This window comes from Ctenopharyngodon idella, chromosome 20 (assembly GCF_019924925.1).
Source record: "Ctenopharyngodon idella isolate HZGC_01 chromosome 20, HZGC01, whole genome shotgun sequence".
NCBI classification, from domain to species: domain Eukaryota; kingdom Metazoa; phylum Chordata; class Actinopteri; order Cypriniformes; family Xenocyprididae; genus Ctenopharyngodon; species Ctenopharyngodon idella.
In genome coordinates, this window is record NC_067239.1 from 28,389,873 (window position 1) to 28,414,123 (window position 24,251).

At 37.2% G+C, this 24,251-nt stretch overlaps 1 long non-coding RNA gene and 13 other non-coding genes across 14 annotated transcripts; 13 read left to right on the forward strand and 1 right to left on the reverse strand.

The window, feature by feature from the left end:
• Nucleotides 1-937: 937 nt before the first annotated feature.
• On the reverse strand, nucleotides 938-6,271 carry LOC127502517 (uncharacterized). Its single transcript, XR_007926874.1, has 3 exons — nucleotides 5,516-6,271; nucleotides 4,384-4,562; nucleotides 938-2,721 (listed from the first exon to the last, which is right to left on the reverse strand). It is a non-coding gene; the product is annotated as an uncharacterized LOC127502517 (long non-coding RNA).
• trnal-uaa (transfer RNA leucine (anticodon UAA)) lies at nucleotides 6,177-6,259 on the forward strand. Its single transcript has one exon. It is a non-coding gene; the product is annotated as a tRNA-Leu (tRNA).
• Nucleotides 6,272-7,074: 803 nt separating the features above from the next.
• trnal-uaa (transfer RNA leucine (anticodon UAA)) lies at nucleotides 7,075-7,157 on the forward strand. Its single transcript has one exon. It is a non-coding gene; the product is annotated as a tRNA-Leu (tRNA).
• A 125-nt stretch (nucleotides 7,158-7,282) lies between these two features.
• Nucleotides 7,283-7,365, forward strand: trnal-uaa (transfer RNA leucine (anticodon UAA)). Its single transcript has one exon. It is a non-coding gene; the product is annotated as a tRNA-Leu (tRNA).
• A 287-nt stretch (nucleotides 7,366-7,652) lies between these two features.
• Nucleotides 7,653-7,735, forward strand: trnal-uaa (transfer RNA leucine (anticodon UAA)). Its single transcript has one exon. It is a non-coding gene; the product is annotated as a tRNA-Leu (tRNA).
• Nucleotides 7,736-7,860: 125 nt separating this feature from the next.
• On the forward strand, nucleotides 7,861-7,943 carry trnal-uaa (transfer RNA leucine (anticodon UAA)). The gene has a single exon. It is a non-coding gene; the product is annotated as a tRNA-Leu (tRNA).
• A 125-nt stretch (nucleotides 7,944-8,068) lies between these two features.
• On the forward strand, nucleotides 8,069-8,151 carry trnal-uaa (transfer RNA leucine (anticodon UAA)). The gene has a single exon. It is a non-coding gene; the product is annotated as a tRNA-Leu (tRNA).
• Nucleotides 8,152-8,438: 287 nt separating this feature from the next.
• On the forward strand, nucleotides 8,439-8,521 carry trnal-uaa (transfer RNA leucine (anticodon UAA)). Its single transcript has one exon. It is a non-coding gene; the product is annotated as a tRNA-Leu (tRNA).
• Nucleotides 8,522-8,646: 125 nt separating this feature from the next.
• trnal-uaa (transfer RNA leucine (anticodon UAA)) lies at nucleotides 8,647-8,729 on the forward strand. The gene has a single exon. It is a non-coding gene; the product is annotated as a tRNA-Leu (tRNA).
• Nucleotides 8,730-8,854: 125 nt separating this feature from the next.
• trnal-uaa (transfer RNA leucine (anticodon UAA)) lies at nucleotides 8,855-8,937 on the forward strand. The gene has a single exon. It is a non-coding gene; the product is annotated as a tRNA-Leu (tRNA).
• A 287-nt stretch (nucleotides 8,938-9,224) lies between these two features.
• trnal-uaa (transfer RNA leucine (anticodon UAA)) lies at nucleotides 9,225-9,307 on the forward strand. The gene has a single exon. It is a non-coding gene; the product is annotated as a tRNA-Leu (tRNA).
• A 125-nt stretch (nucleotides 9,308-9,432) lies between these two features.
• trnal-uaa (transfer RNA leucine (anticodon UAA)) lies at nucleotides 9,433-9,515 on the forward strand. The gene has a single exon. It is a non-coding gene; the product is annotated as a tRNA-Leu (tRNA).
• A 287-nt stretch (nucleotides 9,516-9,802) lies between these two features.
• Nucleotides 9,803-9,885, forward strand: trnal-uaa (transfer RNA leucine (anticodon UAA)). Its single transcript has one exon. It is a non-coding gene; the product is annotated as a tRNA-Leu (tRNA).
• A 301-nt stretch (nucleotides 9,886-10,186) lies between these two features.
• trnal-uaa (transfer RNA leucine (anticodon UAA)) lies at nucleotides 10,187-10,269 on the forward strand. The gene has a single exon. It is a non-coding gene; the product is annotated as a tRNA-Leu (tRNA).
• The last annotated feature ends 13,982 nt before the right edge of the window (nucleotides 10,270-24,251 follow it).

The window sequence follows — 24,251 nt, forward strand, 5'->3', positions numbered from 1 at the left end:
CGCTTGTAGTTTTACTGCATTCTTTTGTTGCTACATATGTAGAGAACAACTGCACAATAGAGGGACTCGCTTGCATAGGAATAATGTAGGTAGTGAGGTATCTCTCAGAGCAGAGCCGCTCACTGCTGTGTGGAAGATTGTCTTTCATTGCATCATACTGTTTGGAGGACAGAGCTACAATGTCATCAAGATATGGCCGCAAGCCAAGAAACAAAGCTCCCCTAAATATCTATCTAGGTTGCCTGATGTGCTGGCACCCTACCTGTTTATAAGGACACCATTGTTTTACCATAATTAGGTTGTGCATCAAATTGTCTCTAAAGACCAGCAGAAGTTAATAAAAGATACGTACTTTAGCAAACAGTGATGTTATCATCTGTACACAAAAGACATGCTTTAAAACAAGAGCTGTAGAAAAGGAAATTAATAATATCAATGTTAGTTTCAAGGTGTCTCAATTGTGCAAATCGATTAATCATATCTGAGTTGGTAAATGTGTATATATGTGTGTGTGTGTGTGTGTGTGTATGAACAGTATATATACACACACACACACATTATATATATATATATATATATATATATATATATATATATCGCATATAAAATCACATATAAGTTGGTAAATGTGTGTGTGTGTTTGTGTGTACATATATATTATATATTTTTATTTACAACCCGAATTCAGAAAATGTTGGGAAGTTTTTGTAAATTTGAATAAAATGAAAACTAAAAGACTTTCAAATCACATGAGCCAATATTTTATTCACAACAGAACATAGATAACATAACAAATGCTTAAAATGAGAAATTTTACACTTTTATCCACTAAATGAGCTCATTTCAAATTTGATGCCCTGTTACAGGTCTCAAAAAAGTTGGCATGGGGGCAACAAATGGCTGAAAAAGCAAGAAATTTTGAAAAGATTCAGCTGGGAGAACATCTAGCAACTAATTAAGTTAATTGACATCAGGTCTGTAACATGATTAGCTATGAAAGGGATGTCTTAGAGAGGCAGAGTCTCTCAGAAGTAAAAATGGGCAGAGCTGTGAAAGAGTGCGTAAAAAGATTGTGGAATACTTTAAAAACAATGTTCCTCAACGTCAAATTGCAAAGGCTTTGCAAATCTCATCATCTACAATGCATAACATCATCGAAAAATTCAGAGAAACTGGAGAAATCTCTGTGCGTAAGGGACAAGGCTGAAGACCTTTATTTGGATTCCTGTGGTCTTCGGGCCCTCAGACGACACTGCATCACTCATCGGCATGATTGTGTCAATGACATTACTAAATGGGCCCAGGAATACTTCCAGAAACCACTGTCGGTAAACACAATCCGCCGTGCCATCTGCAGATGCCAACTAAAGCTCTGTCATGCAAAAAGGAAGCCATATGTGAACATGGTCCAGAAGCGCTGTCGTGTCCTGTGGACCCAGGCTCATTTAAAATGGAAAAGTGTTCTATGGTCAGACGAGTCCAAATTTGACATTCTTGTTGGAAATCATGGACACCATGTCCTCCGGGCTAAAGAGGAGGGAGACCTTCCAGCGTGTCATCAGCGTTCAGTTCAAAAGCCAGCATCTCTGATGGTATGGGGGTGCATCAGTGCATATGGTATAGGCAGCTTGCATGTTTTGAAAAGCACTATGAATGCTGAAAGGTATATAAAGGTTTTAGAGCAACATGTGCTCCCCTCCAGATGACGTCTATTTCAGGAAAGGCCTTGTGTATTTCAGCAGGACAATGCGAAACCACATACTGCAGCTACTACAACAGCATGGCTTCATCGCAGAAGAGTCCAGGTGCTGAATTGGCCTGCCTGCACCTATAGAGAACATTTGGCGCATCATTAAACGAAAAATACGTCACAAAGACGACCACAAACTCTTCAGTAGCTGGAAACCTATATCAGGCAAGAATGGGACCAAATTCCAACACCAAAACTCCAGAAACTCATAACCTCGATGCCCAGATGTCTTCAAACTGTTTTGAAAAGAAGAGGAGATGCTACACCATGGTAAACATGCCCCCGTCCCAACTATTTTGAGACCTGTAGCAGGCATCAAATTTGAAATGAGCTCATTTTGTGCATAAAATTGTAAAATTTCTCAGTTTAAACATTTGTTATATTATTTATGTTCTATTGTGAATAAAATATTGGCTCATGTGATTTGAAAGTCTTTTAGTTTTCTTTTTTTTTTTTTCAAATTTAAAAAACATCCCAACATTTCCGGAATTCAGGTTGTATATAATATTGATGAAAATATATAATAAATATATACAAATATAATCAAAATATAATACATAAATATATACTTTTGTGGACCAGGGAGGAAGAAGAATACTTAATTTCCCAGAACGCATTAACTTGAATTTCTTTGAATTGCAATTTAATTAATTCCTCCTTCTGTGGCCAGTTCAATTTAACTTCACACTCATTGCCTGAAAGCAAATTCTTATATTCAGAATTTTGCACAACCTTGTCTTCATAGCGCTCAGATTGTATGTCACAGTCTTCCAGTCTCATTCAAACACTGCAGTGGATGACAGACATCATTGTGCCAGGAACCCACTGTGGCGTGCTGCTGATGTGTTTCCTGTATGGCACTGGCCTCTGGGCGCAGAGATGGGTTTCTCATTTTGTCCTTGACTACAGATTATGGGGAAACCAGTGCCAGGCCACAGCATGAAACGCCTTGCAGAGCAACAAAGACACTGCTGGAGACATTTCGAGAAACCATGTCAATACTGCATGAGCATGTGCTTGGGTTTGTGCATGTCTGATCACTCAGAACATACTTAAAATTAGTATAAATCAAGTACCAAAAAGATCAGCCACTTTCCATATTCAATCTTACTCATATTAAAGCAACATTGTGAGTGAGTTTTTTTGTTTAACATGAGCTCTATGGACCACGTCTTTGGCCTGCTGTCAATTACTACAGACAGTAAGCAAACAGGAAACACATTTACAGTAAAACACTTATAATGGTAAGCTTGCAGCACAGGAAATAAATATTTAAAATATGCGACTTCACCCTTTTGAAAGTATAGACAAACCACATTAAACATGTTAGCTTGTAATTGTTGATAAAATCACTTAGCATACCAAGTTAATCTAATCTTTCAGCTCATGTCACCATCAGCTTAAACAGTAAACATGGTTACTTCTGCATGTTATCTGAGTAAGGGTAGCAGGAAGGGACATATAGAAGGTGATTTAGCTATCAGTAGCCTAAGAAGTAGGCCTAATGTTTACATGAGACAGCCTCCACCCACAGGAAGTTCGTCTGCCAATAAAGTGCTTTAGGCAACTGCACAGCTCGTTTAAGTGCTTTAACAAAATGACGAGCTTCACATTTATTTATTTAAACCCTGCTAGCCAGCTAGGCATTCATCATAAGTGTATTCACTGCAGGTTTTCCATCCATCCATCCATACATACATCCATACATGCATGCATCCATCCATCCATCCATACATACATGCATTTATCCATCCATCCATCCACCCATACAAGCGTCCATCCATCCATCCATCCATCCATACATACATTAATGCATCCATCCATCCATCCATCCATACATGCATCCATCCATCCATACATACATTAATGCATCCATCCATCCATCCATCCATCAGTCCATCCATCAATACATGCATCCATCCATCCATACATACATTAATGGATCCATCCATCCATCCATCCATACATGCATCCATCCATCCATGCATACAAGCATCCATCCATCCATCCATGCATCCATCCATCCATAAATACATACATTAATGCATCCATCCATACATTCATATTTCCATCCATACATAGGTGTTTCATAAACCACATCTCAACTTACCATTCATTCTGTGATGGAAATGAAAGTGGAGGAAATGTTTTTATTATTATTATTATTAAAATACATGTTTTAAACATTTTTGTATAAAATGGCTGACTCCTTTGCTAAAGCAAAATTAAAAAAATATTAAGTATTTAATTATTTTATTTTATAATTAATTTTTGTATCATTTGAGTAAGTCAAAATTTGTGAAAACATGTATAGTAAGTCATTTTCTAACAGTAAATATTAAAATTTAGTTTATGAGTTTATGATAATTTCACTCTTTGTTTAGATTGTCATAATTTTAAAAATCTAATAATATTTTAACAATTCATATTTTAAGTTTGAAAGTCTGGGCAATTCTAAAACAATAAAATCCACATAAAAGTGGAAAAATTGTCACATAACAAAAAAAAAGTTGTTGAAATCTGTTTTAATGCTACAAAAACCCCCGGGACATAAAAGTGCCTGTAGTTGTCTGTGTAATTGACAGCAGGCCACATGTGTTGTACGTAGCCATTAAGTTGAAAATAACCCTTACTTTTCCTTGAATTGGGATGGTGTCCATTACTTTGTTGAACTTCTAAGTTGTAAAACATGAAGACAGCATCCAAGTATGATGTAGTAGTTTAGTCCGTACCAGACTGACCACACTGAGATCATAATGAAATAGTAGCTCTCATGGGGTGTGTCCTTCTTAAACCCGCTGCATACTGTCATCTGCAGAACAAAACCTATTTTAGTTATTTAAGACGATGAGTCACTGTCACTACAACTTTGCACTGACACTTAAAAGGATAGTGCACCAAAAAATGGAAGGGTTCACCCAAAAATTAAAATTCTGTCATTATTTACTCATCCTCATGTCGTTCCAAACCCCTAAGACTTTTGTTCATCTTCCGAACACAAATGAAGATATTTTCTGAGATCTGAGAGATTTCTGTCCCTCCATTGACAGTCTACGCAACTACCACTTTGACGCTTCAAAAAGTTCATAAAGAGATCGTAAAACTAATCCATATGAATCTAAAGAGACACCATCACTTTATATGATGAACAGATTTAATTTAGGCTTTTATTTACATAAAAACATTGATCAGCGAACATAAACAGAAGAAAAAAATTGGACTAAACCAGATTTACTTTAACGATCTCTTTATGAACTTTTTGAAGTTTCAAAATGGTAGTTGCATAGATGTCAATGGATGGACAGAAATCTCTCAGATTTCATTAGAAAATATCATTTGTGTTCCGAAAATGAACAAAAGTCTGGAACGACATGAGGGTGAGTAAATAATGACAGAATTTTCATGGAAAGGGTGAACTATCCTTTTAATTTATGTGATCACTTACTCACCCTCATGTCATTACAAATCCAAATAGTATTATTTTATGTGGAAATTTTGAAAGAATGGTTATGCAGTAAGGCTCTCCTAAACCTACTATTCCTTTAAAGTCACAGGGCATAACACTTTGAGTCAGAATATGGTGTTTTTGTAATAAAGATTTTATCATTATCCCTGCTGCACCCTAAAGGTAACACCTCTTAAATAATCTCCACGTTCAAACATGTTTCACATGCTTCAAATAAGTCTCTTTTCTGCAATATATCGACTGAAGATTTCTTGTTGCCTTGCTGTAAATAACAATCAGAGACATTTGTGCTTACACACCCGAATTGCTGTCATGCTGTGCGCTTGCATCTGAGAGCTAAACCCGACATCTCAGCCTAGCAGCCGATGGGGATTCCTGTTTGGACGTGTGATATAGGTCAACAGCAAAGCCGTGTGGAGCACCAGCCACTCAATATGGTTTGGTACGTGTCGTTTTGTCCATGACCCACTTGCAGATCGAAGGAACACAGTGTTCCCCTATCGCTCCAGTTGCTATGGTAACACGGCGGGAGAGAGACGCAGGCCGTGGACATCATTTATGCTGCCAGGCAGGGATGTGAGCAAGAGGAGAGTGACAGAGGAATAGAGACAGACTAACACACAGCGATCAATACATCTACATGGGAGTAGATTTATGAAATCCCATGAGGAGAATCCAGAACTCCCATTCATAAAACCACAGTTGCACATGCCAATTAGTGTTTCAACCAAAAGAGCCTTTTCTGCCAGTGGAGAGAATGAACTCAGCAGCCTTACATATAAATAAAGGCTTTTCCACTCATCTGAATGGGGTAGAGCAGAATGGACAAAGCACCAGGATGGCCGAGTGGCTAACCCTGTAAACGTAAAAAATTGTCAGAAAAATATGTTGTTGTTTTTTTTTTTAATTGAACAGTTTATTGAACCTTAGACTAATTGTTGTTGTTGTTAAATTTGTGCAACCAGGATGGCCGAGTGGTTAAGGCGTTGGACTTAAGATCCAATGGATGAATGTCCTCGTGGGTTCAAACCCCACTCCTGGTAGGGGCTAATCTTTAAAACATCTGAATGAGTGATGTGAGAAATTTGTGAACATTAAATGAAAGTAAATTTGTCTAGATGAACGCAAACATGAAAATCATACTTACTTGTCGCAGCCCGAAAGATTGCCATCGTGAAACAATCGTGCCGATTTCTGTGATTGTGGCTCTTAATCGGTGGTCCTATGTCGTACAGTGAGAGAAGTTCAAAGACAGCCGTTTTCCTGGTCTTGCGACCAAAGATAGCTTACGATCATTTTCTGACAGTGTGAGAAATTCAGCATGATCAACGCACAGTGTGTTTGCTGCTACGACCTACAACTACTGACCAGCCAATAAAAATGCGACATGAAATCAACGTGACATGGCGCTAAAACTTAAAACTGCTTACCTCAAGCTTTTTTCCCTTCTTCTTTCACCGCTTCCTTTTTATTTTCAGCACACATAAAATCTACAACTGCCAAAGTGTGATTCAACATGGTATTTTTGTTAACCACTAGCGCATGCTGATGACGTTTTATTCTTCTATAGAATCTTGCATCGTAGCCTACGAGTCAATAGGTGTCATGATCGTACAGTTTACATGCATGTCGTGCCCGAGTTCAATGGATTCACGTCGCACAGTGTGATTTGTAATGATCTTAAAGGATTGCAAAAATCGTTCAGTGTATCCCGGGCTTAACAAATCCTGGTAGGGGCTAATCTTTAAAACATTTGAACGACTGATATGAAAAATCTGTGAACATTGATTGGCTCGAAGTAAATTTGTCTAGATGAACGTGGACATAAAAATCATAGTAGTCACAACCTTAAAATGTAACCAGGATGGCCGAGTGGTTAAGGCGTTGGACTTAAGATCCAATGGACAAATGTCCTCGTGGGTTCGAACCCCACTCCTGGTAGGGGCTAATCTTTAAAACATCTGAACGACTGATGTGAGAAATCTGTGAAAATTGATTCGCTCAAAATAAACTTGTCTAGATGAACGCGGACATAAAAATCATAGTAGTCACAATCTTAAAATGTAACCAGGATGGCCGAGTGGTTAAGACGTTGGACTTAAGATCCAATGGACAAATGTCCTTGTGGGTTCAAACCCCACTCCTGGTAGAGGCTAATCTTTATAATGACTGATGTGAGAAATTTGTGAACATTGATTGGCTGAGAGTAAATGCATCTATATAAACACAGACATGAAAATCATAGAAACCTGTCCCTTACAGACAAGGCGTTGGACTTAAGATCCGATGGGCAAATAGGTTCGAACCCCACTCCTGGTAGGGGCTAATCTTTAAAATGACTGATGTGAGAAATTTGTGAACATCGATTGGCTTGAAGTAAATTTGTCTAGATGAACGTGGACATAAAAATCATAGTAGTCACAACCTTAAAATGTAACCAGGATGGCCGAGTGGTTAAGGCGTTGGACTTAAGATCCAATGGACAAATGTCCTCGTGGGTTCGAACCCCACTCCTGGTAGGGGCTAATCTTTAAAACATCTGAACGACTGATGTGAGAAATCTGTGAAAATTGATTCGCTCAAAATAAACTTGTCTAGATGAACGTGGACATAAAAATCATAGTAGTCACAATCTTAAAATGTAACCAGGATGGCCGAGTGGTTAAGGCGGTGGACTTAAGATCCAATGGACAAATGTCCTCGTGGGTTCGAACCCCACTCCTGGTAGGGGCTAATCTTTAAAACATCTGAACGACTGATGTGAGAAATCTGTGAAAATTGATTCGCTCAAAATAAACTTGTCTAGATGAACGCGGACATAAAAATCATAGTAGTCACAATCTTAAAATGTAACCAGGATGGCCGAGTGGTTAAGACGTTGGACTTAAGATCCAATGGACAAATGTCCTTGTGGGTTCAAACCCCACTCCTGGTAGAGGCTAATCTTTATAATGACTGATGTGAGAAATTTGTGAACATTGATTGGCTGAGAGTAAATGCATCTATATAAACACAGACATGAAAATCATAGAAACCTGTCCCTTACAGACAAGGCGTTGGACTTAAGATCCGATGGGCAAATAGGTTCGAACCCCACTCCTGGTAGGGGCTAATCTTTAAAATGACTGATGTGAGAAATTTGTGAACATCGATTGGCTTGAAGTAAATTTGTCTAGATGAACGTGGACATAAAAATCATAGTAGTCACAACCTTAAAATGTAACCAGGATGGCCGAGTGGTTAAGGCGTTGGACTTAAGATCCAATGGACAAATGTCCTCGTGGGTTCGAACCCCACTCCTGGTAGGGGCTAATCTTTAAAACATCTGAACGACTGATGTGAGAAATCTGTGAAAATTGATTCGCTCAAAATAAACTTGTCTAGATGAACGTGGACATAAAAATCATAGTAGTCACAATCTTAAAATGTAACCAGGATGGCCGAGTGGTTAAGGCGGTGGACTTAAGATCCAATGGACAAATGTCCTCGTGGGTTCGAACCCCACTCCTGGTAGGGGCTAATCTTTAAAACATCTGAACGACTGATGTGAGAAATCTGTGAAAATTGATTCGCTCAAAATAAACTTGTCTAGATGAACGCGGACATAAAAATCATAGTAGTCACAATCTTAAAATGTAACCAGGATGGCCGAGTGGTTAAGACGTTGGACTTAAGATCCAATGGACAAATGTCCTTGTGGGTTCAAACCCCACTCCTGGTAGAGGCTAATCTTTATAATGACTGATGTGAGAAATTTGTGAACATTGATTGGCTGAGAGTAAATGCATCTATATAAACACAGACATGAAAATCATAGAAACCTGTCCCTTACAGACAAGGCGTTGGACTTAAGATCCGATGGGCAAATAGGTTCGAACCCCACTCCTGGTAGGGGCTAATCTTTAAAATGACTGATGTGAGAAATTTGTGAACATCGATTGGCTTGAAGTAAATTTGTCTAGATGAACGTGGACATAAAAATCATAGTAGTCACAACCTTAAAATGTAACCAGGATGGCCGAGTGGTTAAGGCGTTGGACTTAAGATCCAATGGACAAATGTCCTCGTGGGTTCGAACCCCACTCCTGGTAGGGGCTAATCTTTAAAACATCTGAACGACTGATGTGAGAAATCTGTGAAAATTGATTCGCTCAAAATAAACTTGTCTAGATGAACGCGGACATAAAAATCATAGTAGTCACAATCTTAAAATGTAACCAGGATGGCCGAGTGGTTAAGATGTTGGACTTAAGATCCAATGGACAAATGTCCTCGTGGGTTCAAACCCCACTCCTGGTAGAGGCTAATCTTTATAATGACTGATGTGAGAAATTTGTGAACATTGATTGGCTGAGAGTAAATGCATCTATATAAACACAGACATGAAAATCATAGAAACCTGTCCCTTACAGACAAGGCGTTGGACTTAAGATCCGATGGGCAAATAGGTTTGAACCCCACTCCTGGTAGGGGCTAATCTTTAAAATGACTGATGTGAGAAATTTGTGAACATCGATTGGCTCGAAGTAAATTTGTCTAGATGAACGTGGACATAAAAATCATAGTAGTCACAACCTTAAAATGTAACCAGGATGGCCGAGTGGTTAAGGCGTTGGACTTAAGATCCAATGGACAAATGTCCTCGTGGGTTCGAACCCCACTCCTGGTAGGGGCTAATCTTTAAAACATCTGAACGACTGATGTGAGAAATCTGTGAAAATTGATTCACTCAAAATAAACTTGTCTAGATGAACACAGACATGAAAATCATAGAAACTTGTCCCTTACAGACAAGGCGTTGGACTTAAGATCCAATGGGCAAATAGGTTCGAACCCCACTCTTGGTAGAGGCTAATCTTTAAAACATTTGAACTACTGATGTGAGAAATCTGTGAAAATTGATTCGCTCAAAATAAACTTGTCTAGATGAATGCGGACATAATTCATAGTAGTCACAACCTTAAAATATAACCAGGATGACCGAGTGGTTAAGGCGTTGGACTTAAGATCCAATGGACAAATGTCCTCGTGGGTTCGAACCCCACTCCTGGTAGGCTAATCTTTAAAACATCTGAACGACTGATGTGAGAAATTTGTGAACATTGATTGGCTGAAAGTAAATTTGTCTAGATGAACACAGACATGAAAATCATAGAAACTTGATGTGAGAAATTTGTGAAGATGACTTTTATTTTAATGAAATCAGAATAGCTGTACATCAGTAGATGTACCGTATATATCAGGAATGGGGGACATTTGTTTGCATTTGTTTTGTGAATTCACCGGAATGGATATCGAGCACTTTAATCCATGTCTCAGCTTATTAAAAAGCATAAAGCAAACAAGCCATATGTTCCGGCTTAATCTTCATTTACTCTTTGTGGATTTCAGTGTATATTGACATTGAGTCACTGTTCATCCTTCTCACGTGGATTTTCTGAATACATTTGAATGTAATCACTCCAGGGCTCACATCAGGTCTGACGGTGAACTGCTTACCATGCATTCTCTCCGGGAAGGAAGTCTCGTCCCACCGGAATACCGATCAGCTACATTGCACCTGTTGTCTATGCTGAGACATCATCTTTATGGCTGATTAGAGTGGTGATTACTTCCTGATAGGCTGGACCGTTGGGTTTGGTGGGGCTGGTTCTACTGCAGCTCATTAGAAGAAGGCCAGTGAAGTCTTACTAAGCAAAACTTGCAGAAGGTTTAGCCTGCAAAGTGCAGCCAGCAGCAAAAACACAAGAGAGAGAAGAATGAAATTTTTGATATGGTGGTCTCATCATTGTACTATAATCTTCTGGGTTACGCTGTCTTTCTGAAGTTATATGATCCAGTGAGGTTGAAAAACCATCATAATGTCTGTTAAAGGCTATATTCTACACTGTAAAAAAAAGAATTGTTGGTTTAATTTAAAGTAAGTTATCTAGTTGCCTTAAAATTTTGAGTTCATTGAAATTAAAAATTTGAGTTAATACAATTAAGGCGATTGGTTTAATCAACAGAAACTCAAAATATTATGTTATCGAAATCACATTAATTATTGAAGTTGATTTGACAAAAGAAAAAATGTGATAAATCATGAAAATAATTCTTTATAGCATTTTATTAGTTTATATTAGTTTTTATACCATTTTATTAGTTTTTTATAGCATTTTTTATAGCATTTTATTAGTTTGATATCTCACTGAAGTCCACTTATGATTTTGGTCAAGGTTTTTTTTGCAACACAAAAAGTGCAAATTAGTTTTGCATGACCATCTTTCCACTCTCTCTAACACTTAAAGGTGCAGTAAGCTATTTCTGAGAAACATTATTGATATTTGAAATCAACCCAAACAAACACACTCCTCCCTTCAATGCTCCGCCCCCAAAATGAATGAAGCTCATGCAAAGCTCTTGCCTGATCATAACGCTTCTTTTCCAGTGATATTCTTCTGAGCTTTTCTCTTTTGTAATGTCTCTCAGACATCTCTCTTTCTACAGTCTTTCTTCAAATCTTCCTCTTGCTCACTCTCTCTCCTCCCGCATCATGTTTGTTTACGCCCCTCTGCTGATTGGCTACAAGTGTGTTGTGGTGCTTGGTCTGATCCACTTTCAACAGAGTTTCTTTAATACTGAGCTGGCGTTCTGACGTAGAACCTGGAAGCACTGAACGTAAACAGCGTAAATGACACAGAAGATTTTGTTGAAAAAATTGCATTGAAAGGCCTATTTTTTACAATATAATATTTTTAACAAAGAATAAATGATGTTTTCTTGAGCACAAAGCAATACCAAGCTGCACATTATACACAGTTGGAGGGCGTAAGGTGGGCGGTGCAAAAACTGTATGTCATCCTTAAAATAGCCATAAATGAAAGCTAAGGCTGTAATCAGAGAGTCTTACTAATTAATGAAACATGAAGGCAAAAAGGACCCCAAGCAGATTGTGACCTCAATCCTCCTCTGCTTATACGAACTCTCAGTGGAAACACCAACTATGCACAGCGTGACACTTTTCTTGGGTTTAGACTCAAGGGCATCCTTGGATAGCACATGGTGAATCACCTCCGCACCCATCCAGTGGGGTTTCTAGGGATGAGTCATCCTCATTAACGGTCGGCTATTCGGGAACATCCGCGCAGCCGCAGAAAAGAGCATGCACGCTCCGTCTTAGGCGGGATTCCCCTCTCAGCGTGCCTAACAGAACCCCGGCTGTTATGGAGTGCAGCGGATGGAGTCCAGCGACGTTGACGTTTCAGGTAGTTTATCTGCACGATGAGTCATCGACCGTATGGGTGGGTCATTCGCACACACTCAACCTTTATTGCACAGCAGAGATGAACTGTGCAATAATAAGAACATTCAATGAAAGGTTAATGCAATGCATATTTTTTTTTCAAGATACATGCGTCCTTGCCACAAAGTAATCCCATCTGCAATAGTAGCAGTCATTTTTCACACATTACCAACACATATATCATCAGGGAAGTCGATAAGAGCCCTAAAGGCATTTAGATGGGCTGGTTTCACAGAGCTATTATTCTGCTGCGGTTCCTTGACATCATTGACATTGAGCCTGTCCTGGCTAATGCTTCCCCAGTCTGTAATGATAACACGTCTGTAAGGATTTGAATGAGAAGACACATTTGTCTTTGGCATGACATATTTCATTATCCATCCAGACCAACCAATATGACACCAAATGCTTGCAAGTTCCTGGCAAGAACATTGCATCTAAATTAACATTATCAACTAACATGCTAAATAATGTCTTAATAAAATTTAACATAAATACAAAAGAGTTTTGTGAGGGTTAGGTTTAGGATTAAGAGATAGAAAATAATTTATATGTAAAACATATTTAAAACTACATTAATTTTCTTAAATAAACTATTTATTATTTAAAGATATAAAATATATATATAAATTATAATTTATAATATTAATTATATAAAATTATATATATAAAATTAAAATTATTTTATTTTAAATTTTAAATTATATCATAATTTTTGACCCTCATAAACTCCCTTATATAAAAATTAAATGCAAATTAAATGTTTTTGTCCTTAATAAATTTAAATGAGAGCAAGATATTTAACATTTACTGTCATAAATTAATTATTAATTAAAACAATTTATGGAGATTTATTTCAAATGGAAATAAAAGTAATTTCCCCACATATGTAAACTAGGAACATTAATGCATACCCCTTAAAATATAAAAGAAATAGTAAAGTAAAAAGTAAAAATATATTATAAAAATGTAGAATAAATTAAAAAAATCATGTGAAAAAATTAGTAAAAATTGTATTATTGTATTTTATATGTAATTGTATTAAATATTGCAAATTCTATAAAACAATATCTATAAAAATATCTATAAAAATTGTAAGTCCAAATTAAATGCACTGGGTCAATGCTTGTAGATGTTTAGATATAGGAAACAGCATGCAGATTGAATAAAAAAAAATCTCAAAACGTATTGTAAAATGAACTGAATTTGCGTGTATTTACACTACTATACACATGAATTGGTGTTTGCATGTGTGTGTTATATTTCTTTACTGTAGTCAGCATGTGTTGCATCAGTGCTTTGGCCTATTTAAAGTAGATTCATGCTAACTAAACGACCTGTGCTCTCACATCATCGGAGATATAGACTTCATCCAAAAACAACCATGACAACACGCTCATCACCACGGTAACCCGACTCATTGAGCTGCAGAGAGCAAGCTCGCCTAATGAGGGATACAAAGTGTTCCCTCTCCGCTCGTGGCTGCGGCACATGGTACGATTCACGTGGCACCTGTTGATTTATACTCTACTGTCAGACAGACACGACACCAGACAGCTCACATCTCACTTCATACATGCACGAGACTGACTGCATCCACAGTACAGCGTCTATTTAAGTCTTATGTTTTTCTTCTCAGTGCATTTCAGTGCATCGTTTTAATGGCAGGTAGACCCAGAGGAAAACTGTAGAGATTGCACTTTCATTGCTCAGGAGACGTCATGGAGTCCTAAATTACTGTATGTTTCATTTAAGAACCAGCTTTGTCTCAGATGATTCTACAATTCCTTAGTAAGACACAAATGAGACAATAGAGTTTTTTACATTTGGCAGATGCTTTTATCCAGAGCACTCTGCACATTGCATTTAGTTCTTGGCATGCATTCAAATTCATAATTATGAAACTCCTAATTACTGCTTTTTAAAGGGGTCCTTGATTATGATTTCACTTTTTTTTAAATTTAGTGTGTAATGTTGCTGTTTGAGCATAAAAAGTTACGACGTTCAAAGTTCAATGCAAAAGGAGCAACAAACGTCTAGTAGGGACTACAATGAGCTTCTTCCCGGATTAGTGTCATCACAAACCCCCAAATTTACATAAACCCCGCCCCCGGGAACACGCAACAAAGGGGACAAGGCCATGTTGGGCTGCTTTAGAGAACAGGAAGAGTTGTTGTAATAGAGTGTTGTTGCCATGCTGTCATTTTACGCCGGACTGCTTCACAAACGAGGGTCAATTCAACGCTGGATTTGCAAAAAAGATTAACATGACGGCACATACTAGTCGATGAGTTGAATCAACTCCACAGCAACTACATAAATTTATCCACTAACCATTCAGAAACGTCCAGTTGCATTCTAAAAGTTCTTCCTGAGTCTCTCCATCAGTGTCCGACTCCGGTTTGAACAATGTAAGGCTGAACACCGTTACTGACAATCCTTATTTGGCTGCGTGACATTCTCCAGCTTCGTTTTTGTTGAGCAACCGAAGCGCGAGCTGTTAAAGCTCCGCCCTCTTCTGGAAAGGGGGCCGGAGGCAGCAGCTCATTTGCATTTAAAGGGACACACACAAAAAAGGCGTGTTTTTGCTCACACCCAAAAAGGGGCAAATTTGACAAGCTATAATAAATGATCTGTGGGGTATTTTGAGCTGAAACTTAAACACATTCTGGGGACACCAGATACTTATATTACATCTTGTAAAAGGAGCATAATAGGTCACCTTTAATAGTTAGTAAGGTAGTTGTTAAGTTTAGGTATTGGGTAGGATTAAGGGTTGTAGAATACTGTTGTGCAGAATAAGGCATTAATATGTGTTTTATAAGTACTAACAAATAGGCAATATCCTACTAATATGCATGTTAATAAGCAACTAGTAAATAGTGAGAATTGGAGCCTAAAGTGTTACCAAAAGTCAAAAGACAAAAACAGACTTGTGTCATAATAATGACTTAGTATAGCAGTTCTGAATTTTGTCATTATTCCAACTTCTTATCTCATAATTAGGACTTTTCATCATAATTTAGATTTTTTATGTCATATTTATGATTCGCCAAAGCATGATTTTGTTTTTTCTTATATGGCAGAAATCATCTTCCATAGATTCAATCTCATGAGGACTATGACAAAAGAAAGCTATCAAAAGATGTTTGTTCACATGGACATTTGGTGTCTTCAAAGCAAATCTGAGAACAATCTCAGCCATTATAGAGATCTTTTCTGACACTCCAAAGGAGAAACATGTGAGATTACTAGGGTCTTTTGAAGAGCAAATGTAAGCAGAAGTCTCAGTTTGTTCTCCATTTCATCTAATTGCATTGGAGAAACAATTGTGATTTTTCTCTCCTAAAGCTTATGGAACTCAGTATAAGTCCTGGTGAAAACTCAAAGAGGGTTGGTGCAGATGTTGGCCGTAAACCTTCAAGCTTATATGACCTGCTGCAGGGAGAGATTGATATCTGCAGTAATTTGAGTGGTTTTCTGCCCCGCGCAAGACGTGGCATGAAGTCAAGCCTCATTACAAGTATTAGTCAAACATTTATTCCTGCTGTTTGAAAGATCAAAAACAGCCACATAAACAGTCGTGTGGGACCGATTTACTGGACGTTTCTCTCCTGGAAGGCATTACTGATAATTCAACAGCATAAACAATTTAGAAAATAATCCTGTCACAATTCAACAATAGCAAACATGTCTTTTTTTATCTGTGCATGACTGTAATCGTGTCTGCCTCCCCCGCACGCATGGATGATGTCATCATTGGCAGAAGACAGCGCTTGTGATTATTTTGTTTATCACAGTATATATTATTCATATTCCTCAACAGTAACTGTAATCGTGACCGTCGCATTGTCCTTTTGAAATCGTGATTAATGAAACGCCTGAATCTCTGCAAACGTTGCGACGGTTTTGACTTTGCCAGTCGAACACAATGTCAAAGTTAATGGAATGTCAAGGAAATCCTTCAAAATCTGGATAATCTGTGATATCTAAATCTTTCCACCAAAACCACCCCAGGCGCTTATGACTTGGCAGTCAAAAGAGGAAAAGGATAACAAGCAGCAAACATGTTTGGCCTTAACACGAGAGAGAAAGAGACTGCATCTCCTGCTGGATGGATATCACCTGCGAGACAAATGCTACTAAAGCAGAACATGCGAGCATGAAATTTTGGATACATAAAAGAGAGCAAGACACGGAAATTATTTAGTTGCATTGCACATACTCTTGGCTTGGCTATTCAGAAAATTATATAATTGATTTTGTTTTTATATACAAATACATAACTGTCACTTCATTCACATCATGTATTCTGCAACAATGCAATATAATAAAAAAAATGTCTGTATACTATACAACCATTCAGGATGATCTTTCTGTCTGGGATCTATACACAAGCCAGGGTGTAAAACAGCAGGGTGTGACTGTGAACTTGAAAAAGTGACACTTTATGAATCAGTTAGAAGGCAAACTCAGCTGTTAACCTTCTGATGTCCTCAGAGATGTTGCCTATTTACTTCTGCTTGAACAAAGTTCACATCACCATAGAAGGCTTTGAATAATTGTGCATTTAGAGCATATATAGACACAGCACACAGTCCTCTTTCTGATAAAAGCTATTTAACATGCATTTAACATACATTTGTGAAGTTCAATGCCTGTGATTCATACTATACATTTGTAAGGTCAATGTCATGTAAAATAGGTCATGTAAGAGTAGTACTACATAGAATAGCTTTGCCGCTCAAAACACTTTATTATGAGCCACATCTTCACTTTAAAACATAGAAACATACACAAAGCATAATATTGGTATTTTGTTTTCCAGAAAGTACATGTTTGTACTACCATCTGCTAAGACTTTTCCTTTTTTTCAGTTATCTCCAGGTAAAATTGGTACACTTTATAAATTATAAATATATAGGCTATTTTCTTTCTTTAACAGTTGTTATGGCACATATAATCAACATATGAAGAGCCCAGACACAATATGCACAAAAAAAGAGTTTACCCATTTTTACTGATTTTATTTGTGGACAGTGGATAGAACCAAGACTTATTTTTTCAGTTCAAACAGTTACCCTGTTTTTTTATTTATTTATTTATTTATTTATTTTTTTGCAAAAATACTGAACAGCTATATCTTTCTACTAAACATTGAAATGTTTTAATGCCTGATTTTCCTTAAAGGGTTAGTTCACCCAGAAATTAAAATTCTGTCATTAATTACTCACCCTCATGTCGTTCCACACCCATAAGACCTTCATTCATCTTCAAAACACAAATTAAGATATTTTTGATAAAATCCGATGGCTCAGTGAGGCCTCCATTGTCAGCAAGTTAATTTACACTTTCAGATGCCCAGAAAGCTACTAAAGACATATGTAAAACAGTTCATGTGACTACAGTGGTTCAACCTTAAACTTATGAAGCAATGAAAATACATTTTGCGTGCCAAAAAAACCAAAATAACGACTTATTAGGTAACGAAGCCTCGTTTACTGAAATCACGTGACTTTGGCAGTTTGATATATGCTCCGAACCACTGATTCGAAACAAAAGATTTGTAAGTCTTCAAAGCTTCATGAAGCAGTGTTTTGAAATCGCCTATCACTAGAAATTGTTAAATAATGTTTTTTTGCCGCACAAAATGTATTCTCATTGCTTTATAACATTAAGGTTGAACCACTGTAGTCACATGAACTGTTTGAAAGTGTTAATTATCTTGCTGGCAATGGAGGCATCACTGAGCCATTGGATTTTATCAAAAATATCTTAATTTGTGTTCCGAAGATAAACAAAGGTCTTACAGGTTTGGAACGAAATGAGGGTGAGTAATTAATGACAGAATTTTCATTTTGGGTGAACTAACCATTTAAAGCATGCACTCAAAAAAAATTAACTTTCACTGTTGTTAGTTTCACTCAAACCATCGTTGTTCACATTACTTAAAAAACTCATGTAACTACAGGAACTTAGCTGAACTTAGTTGAACTGAGTTGTTTCTACTAAAAATGAGCACTGTCAGCTTGTTCAGTCAACTTAACATTGCTGAGTGAAACACACAAATTAATGTTGACAACTAACTGGGTAGCGGATCCGTAATTCCCAGCATGCTTTGCAAGGGACTGCATTAAATTTAGGGATTAAAGTGTTATTTTATGTGTTTTTCAGTAAAGGGAAAGATGTTATTAGTTTATGTTAGTGTTTAATGTTCAGTTATGTTGGACATTTAGAGGAGTTTCTGTAATGTTTTTGAATTTTGTGGTTACCATTATGCAGAAGAATGGCGCCTGTGTTTAGGCTGTTAGCACTCATACAAATACAAAATGTATATTGTATTTAATATATATATGTAAATGTATTAAAAATATTGCATGAACAGTCTGACCTGACTGTGTCATGTAGGCATTTGGTGTTGATCCTCTATGGAAGTCATTGTGCCAACAAATATCACTGTCTAGTTTTTCTATAAGCTTGTTTTAGGTTTGTTTTCATGAAAGCTCTATTCAGGCACACGGACAGGACACGCACATGACTACACCGTTTCACCCGAGCTGCTTACACAAGTGGGCAAAATCCGACCATGTTATGCAACGTCCCACGGAAAGGGCTTACCTGTCCATGCCACAGTGCCTCATTTTAGATGTGTAAACCCTTCTCATGGGAGCAAAATCATTTCCCATGAGGCAGCTGTTTGACTGAGGCCTTGGACCCCTTCAGAGAGAGCGAGTGTCTGACTGAATCGTGTGGTTGCGAGCGATCTCTGGAGAGCGCAAAGCCCGGCATGTGTTTTATATGAAGGCATATCCGGAGAGATCAGACCTCAACCACAGGGTATTTTTTGAGCTTGAGGGCAGGAGGAGGAGGGATGAGGGAGGAGAGAGACTCTGCTCATAATGGATAATAGCATGCTGCTTACTGCATACTGTGCAGTATATACTGAATGCTACCTACTTTTTTGTGACATGCACATTATGTAATAATAGTCAAAATTATGTCACTAAAAAATATTGTAAAGTTATGACTTGTGTCATAATTTTGACTTTTAATGTCATAATTATGACTTATCTCCTAATTTCTACATTTTGTCATAATTTTGACTTGTTGCCATAATTTCGACTGTTTATGTCATAATTTCAACTTTTTAATGTCATAATTGTTTGTCATAATTTAGACTTTTACGTCATAATTAGTACTTTTTATCTCATAATTTTGACTTATGGTATCATTTTGACTTTTAATGTCATTATTATGTTTTATGCCATCATTTATACTTTTCATGTCTTATGACTTTCTGTCTTCATTTTGACTTATTGTCCATATTTTGACTGTTTGTCATATTTTAGATCTTTTGTCATATAAGACTTTTTAATGTCATAATTATGTTTTTATGTCATAATTTAGACTTTTCATTATATAATTATTACTTTTTATTTCATAATTTGAACTTTTTATGTCATCTTTTTGGCATTTTGTCAATTTCAAACATTTATGTCATAATTTCCATCTTTTGTCGTAAGCTTGACTTTTTTTAATGTCATAATTATGTTTTTTATGTTATGGTTTAGACGTTTTGTGACATAATTATTACTTTTTATCTCATAACTTTTTATGTCATCATTTTGACTGTCACAATTTGGACTGTTTATGTCGTAATTTCAACTTTTTTGATGTCAATTGTTTTTTGTCATAATTTCGACTTATGTCATAAATTTGACTTTTTGTCAATTTTGACTATGTATGCCATCATTTTGACTTTTCATAATTGTTTTTTGTCAAAATTTTGACTGTCATCATTTTGACTCACAATTTCGAGTTTTAATGTCATAAATGTTTTTATGTCATAATTTAGACTTTTCATGTCATAATTATGACCTTTATTTCATAATTTCAACTTTTTATGTTAATTTAGATTTTTATATATATCATTTTGACTGTATATGTCAATTTCTAGAGTGGAATACTAGCATATTGCTTAATGCGTACTGCGCATACTGAATTCTGTCTACTCTCATTTAAAAATAGTATGTGAAACAATAAAAATTATGCCATGGTAAACACTGTAAACACTGCATTATTGTCACTATGCACATACTATATACTTCAGACACACTAAACGTAGTATGCTAGTATGCTATTCCAAAATAGCCAGGGTCTAGGAGCCACTGTGGGAAAGCATCTGGACAGCCTCCAGCGCCTCCCTTTGCTAACCAGGCATGAAATTCCTGCGGCAGTGAGCAAAATGAAAGAGTGTGTATGTTTGTGTGCATGCGCGCATGTGTGTGTGTGTGTTTTCAGACAGATATAGAGCAAGAGAGAGAGGGTGTCCCGTACACAACAATCACAGAGGAGGGCAACATGTAATCATAATGACCAAGCCGAGAGGACGTGGGATGATGCAACATAATGAACATAAACGCAGGAATGCAGGGAGAGAGAGAGAGAGAGGTAAAGAGGAGGACAGGATAAAACTTAATGGCTTTTCCATTCATCAGGAATGTGCTGACGAGCATGTCTCCTCAAATTAAAACACAAAGAGACAAAACGGAGAACATGCAAACACATGGCCGATAAAATCACCTGGCACTGAAAAACACCATTAACGAGCACGGCTGGTGTACGGCACATGACCTAACTGTTGCATTTTTAATTCCGTAGCATTAACTGAATTAAACAGTCCAGTTATTATGACTGTACCACATGGGAATTCAGATATTTCATATTTTAAATTACATTTTGTATAGAAATGTTAACATTTAAGTCAAAAAAGACATGTTAAAGATCACACTGGAAATGAAACATCAGTTTTTCAAATTGGATAGTGGGACACAAGTACAGTGGGTACGGAAAGTATTCAGACCCCCGTAAATTTTTCACTCTTTGTTATATTGCAGCCATTTGCTAAAATCATTTAAGTTCATTTTTTTTCCTCATTAATGTACACACAGCACCCCATATTGACAGAAAAACACAGAATTGTTGACATTTTTGCAGATTTATTAAAAAAGAAAAACTGAAATATCACATGGTCCTAAGTATTCAGACCCTTTGCTGTGACACTCATATATTTAACTCAGGTGCTGTCCATTTCTTCTGATCATCCTTGAGATGGTTCTACACCTTCATTTGAGTCCAGCTGTGTTTGATTATACTGATTGGACTTGATTAGGAAAGCCACACACCTGTCTATATAAGACCTTACAGCTCACAGTGCATGTCAGAGCAAATGAGAATCATGAGGTCTGAGGAACTGCCTGAAGAGCTCAGAGACAGAATTGTGGCAAGGCACAGATCTGGCCAAGGTTACAAAAAAATTTCTGCTGCACTTAAGGTTCCTAAGAGCACAGTGGCCTCCATAATCCTTAAATGGAAGACGTTTGGGACGACCAGAACCCTTCCTAGAGCTGGCCGTCCGGCCAAACTGAGCTATCGGGGGAGAAGAGCCTTGGTGAGAGAGGTAAAGAAGAACCCAAAGATCACTGTGGCTGAGCTCCAGAGATGCAGTCGGGAGATGGGAGAAAGTTGTAGAAAGTCAACCATCACTGCAGCCCTCCACCAGTCGGGGCTTTATGGCAGAGTGGCCCGACGGAAGCCTCTCCTCAGTGCAAGACACATGAAAGCTCGCATGGAGGACTCCAAGATGGTGAGAAATAAGATTCTCTGGTCTGATGAGACCAAGATAGAACTTTTTGGCCTTAATTCTAAGCGGTATGTGTGGAGAAAACCAGGCACTGCTCATCACCTGTCCAATACAGTCCCAACAGTGAAGCATGGTGGTGGCAGCATCATGCTGTGGGGGTGTTTTTCAGCTGCAGGGACAGGACGACTGGTTGCAATCGAGGGAAAGATGAATGCGGCCAAGTACAGGGATATCCTGGACGAAAACCTTCTCCAGAGTGCTCAGGACCTCAGACTGGGCTGAAGGTTTACCTTCCAACAAGACAATGACCCTAAGCACACAGCTAAAATAACGAAGGAGTGGCTTCACAACAACTCCGTGACTGTTCTTGAATGGCCCAGCCAGAGCCCTGACTTAAACCCAATTGAGCATCTCTGGAGAGACCTAAAAATGGCTGTCCACCAACGTTTACCATCCAACCTGACAGAACTGGAGAGGATCTGCAAGGAGGAATGGCAGAGGATCCCCAAATCCAGGTGTGAAAAACTTGTTGCATCTTTCCCAAAAAGACTCATGGCTGTATTAGATCAAAAGGGTGCTTCTACTAAATACTGAGCAAAGGGTCTGAATACTTAGGACCATGTGATATTTCAGTTTTTCTTTTTTAATAAATCTGCAAAAATGTCAACAATTCTGTGTTTTTCTGTCAATATGGGGTGCTGTGTGTACATTAATGAGGGGGAAAAAATTAACTTAAATGATTTTAGCAAATGGCTGCAATATAACAAAGAGTGAAAAATTTAAGGGGGTCTGAATACTTTCTGTACCCACTGTATGTCACACAGTGTGCTCACGTTTATATACTGCGCATTATGGCAAATGTAATATGACATATGGTAATCTGTACTACATATAGAAAATTTGCATTCTAAAAATCAAGGTATATATTCTTTTACCCTTAATTTATCACACTAGAAATGAAAGTCTAGTTGGACGCATTGCATTGTGGGATAGTGTGCTCTAGTATATACTGCATATTATGTCAAATGTATCTATATTCCGCACTACATACAGAAAACTTTGCATTATTGTATATATTTACTTCATAAATGCATTTTAAAGAATATTTTCTTTAACATTTTTTTAACAAAATTTCTATATAGAATAAAAATTTCCATATAGAAATTATTTTTAAATGAGATTTAAAGAATATTTTCTTTAACATATGAAACATTTGCATTTTATTCACAGTATATATTTACAGCATGCTACTTTTTCTTTTTTAAATGCAATTTAAAATATATTTTATTTACCAGAAAAATTGCATTTCGTGTACCGCATACTACTTTTATAAAACGTAATTGGAAATATATTTTATCTAAAAATGTCTTAACTCTTGGCAGTCTGATGAAAAAATGAATAAAAGATCCGCGGGTATTTTTTTTTTTACACTTAGATTATCACACTAGAAATGAAAGTCAGGTTGAACGCAATGCATTATGGGATACAGTGTGCTCTAGTTTATGCACATAATGGCAAATGTAGTCTATTCCATACTACATACAGAAAATTTGCATTCTCTGCACAGTATGTATACTGCATACTACTTTTTAATATTTTAAAGTATATTGTATCTAAAAATGTGCATGGTGCACATGCACTGTAGGATACAGTATAGATACAGTCATTCAATGTGCTCTTTTGTAAATGCACATTTTAGCAAATGTAGTAGGTCATAGAAATACTAAGATTGGTAGAATAATATGTTATTCTGAACATAACCAATGTATTTCAACTGTAAAGTATGTAAAACTAATTTTGCTCTGTTACCTGCCCTGACTTCATGCTATAGCATCTGGCATGACCTTTAATTGAAGGTTATCTGGCAGAGCGATATGTATTAATCACTGCACTTTCGTGAAGCATCAATGGTGCGATCAGTCTTCCTGATTGGCTGAAGATCAAGCAATCAATGATAACGCAAAAGGAAGACAAGTTATTCAAGGGCAACACAGGGAAACCTGAGCCCTCGGGACAATCAAACAGACAATATTAGACTTGTCTGGCTAACAAGATGACAATATCTATTTCAGGATAATGACATCATATCTAGCGCCGCAGGTTCATT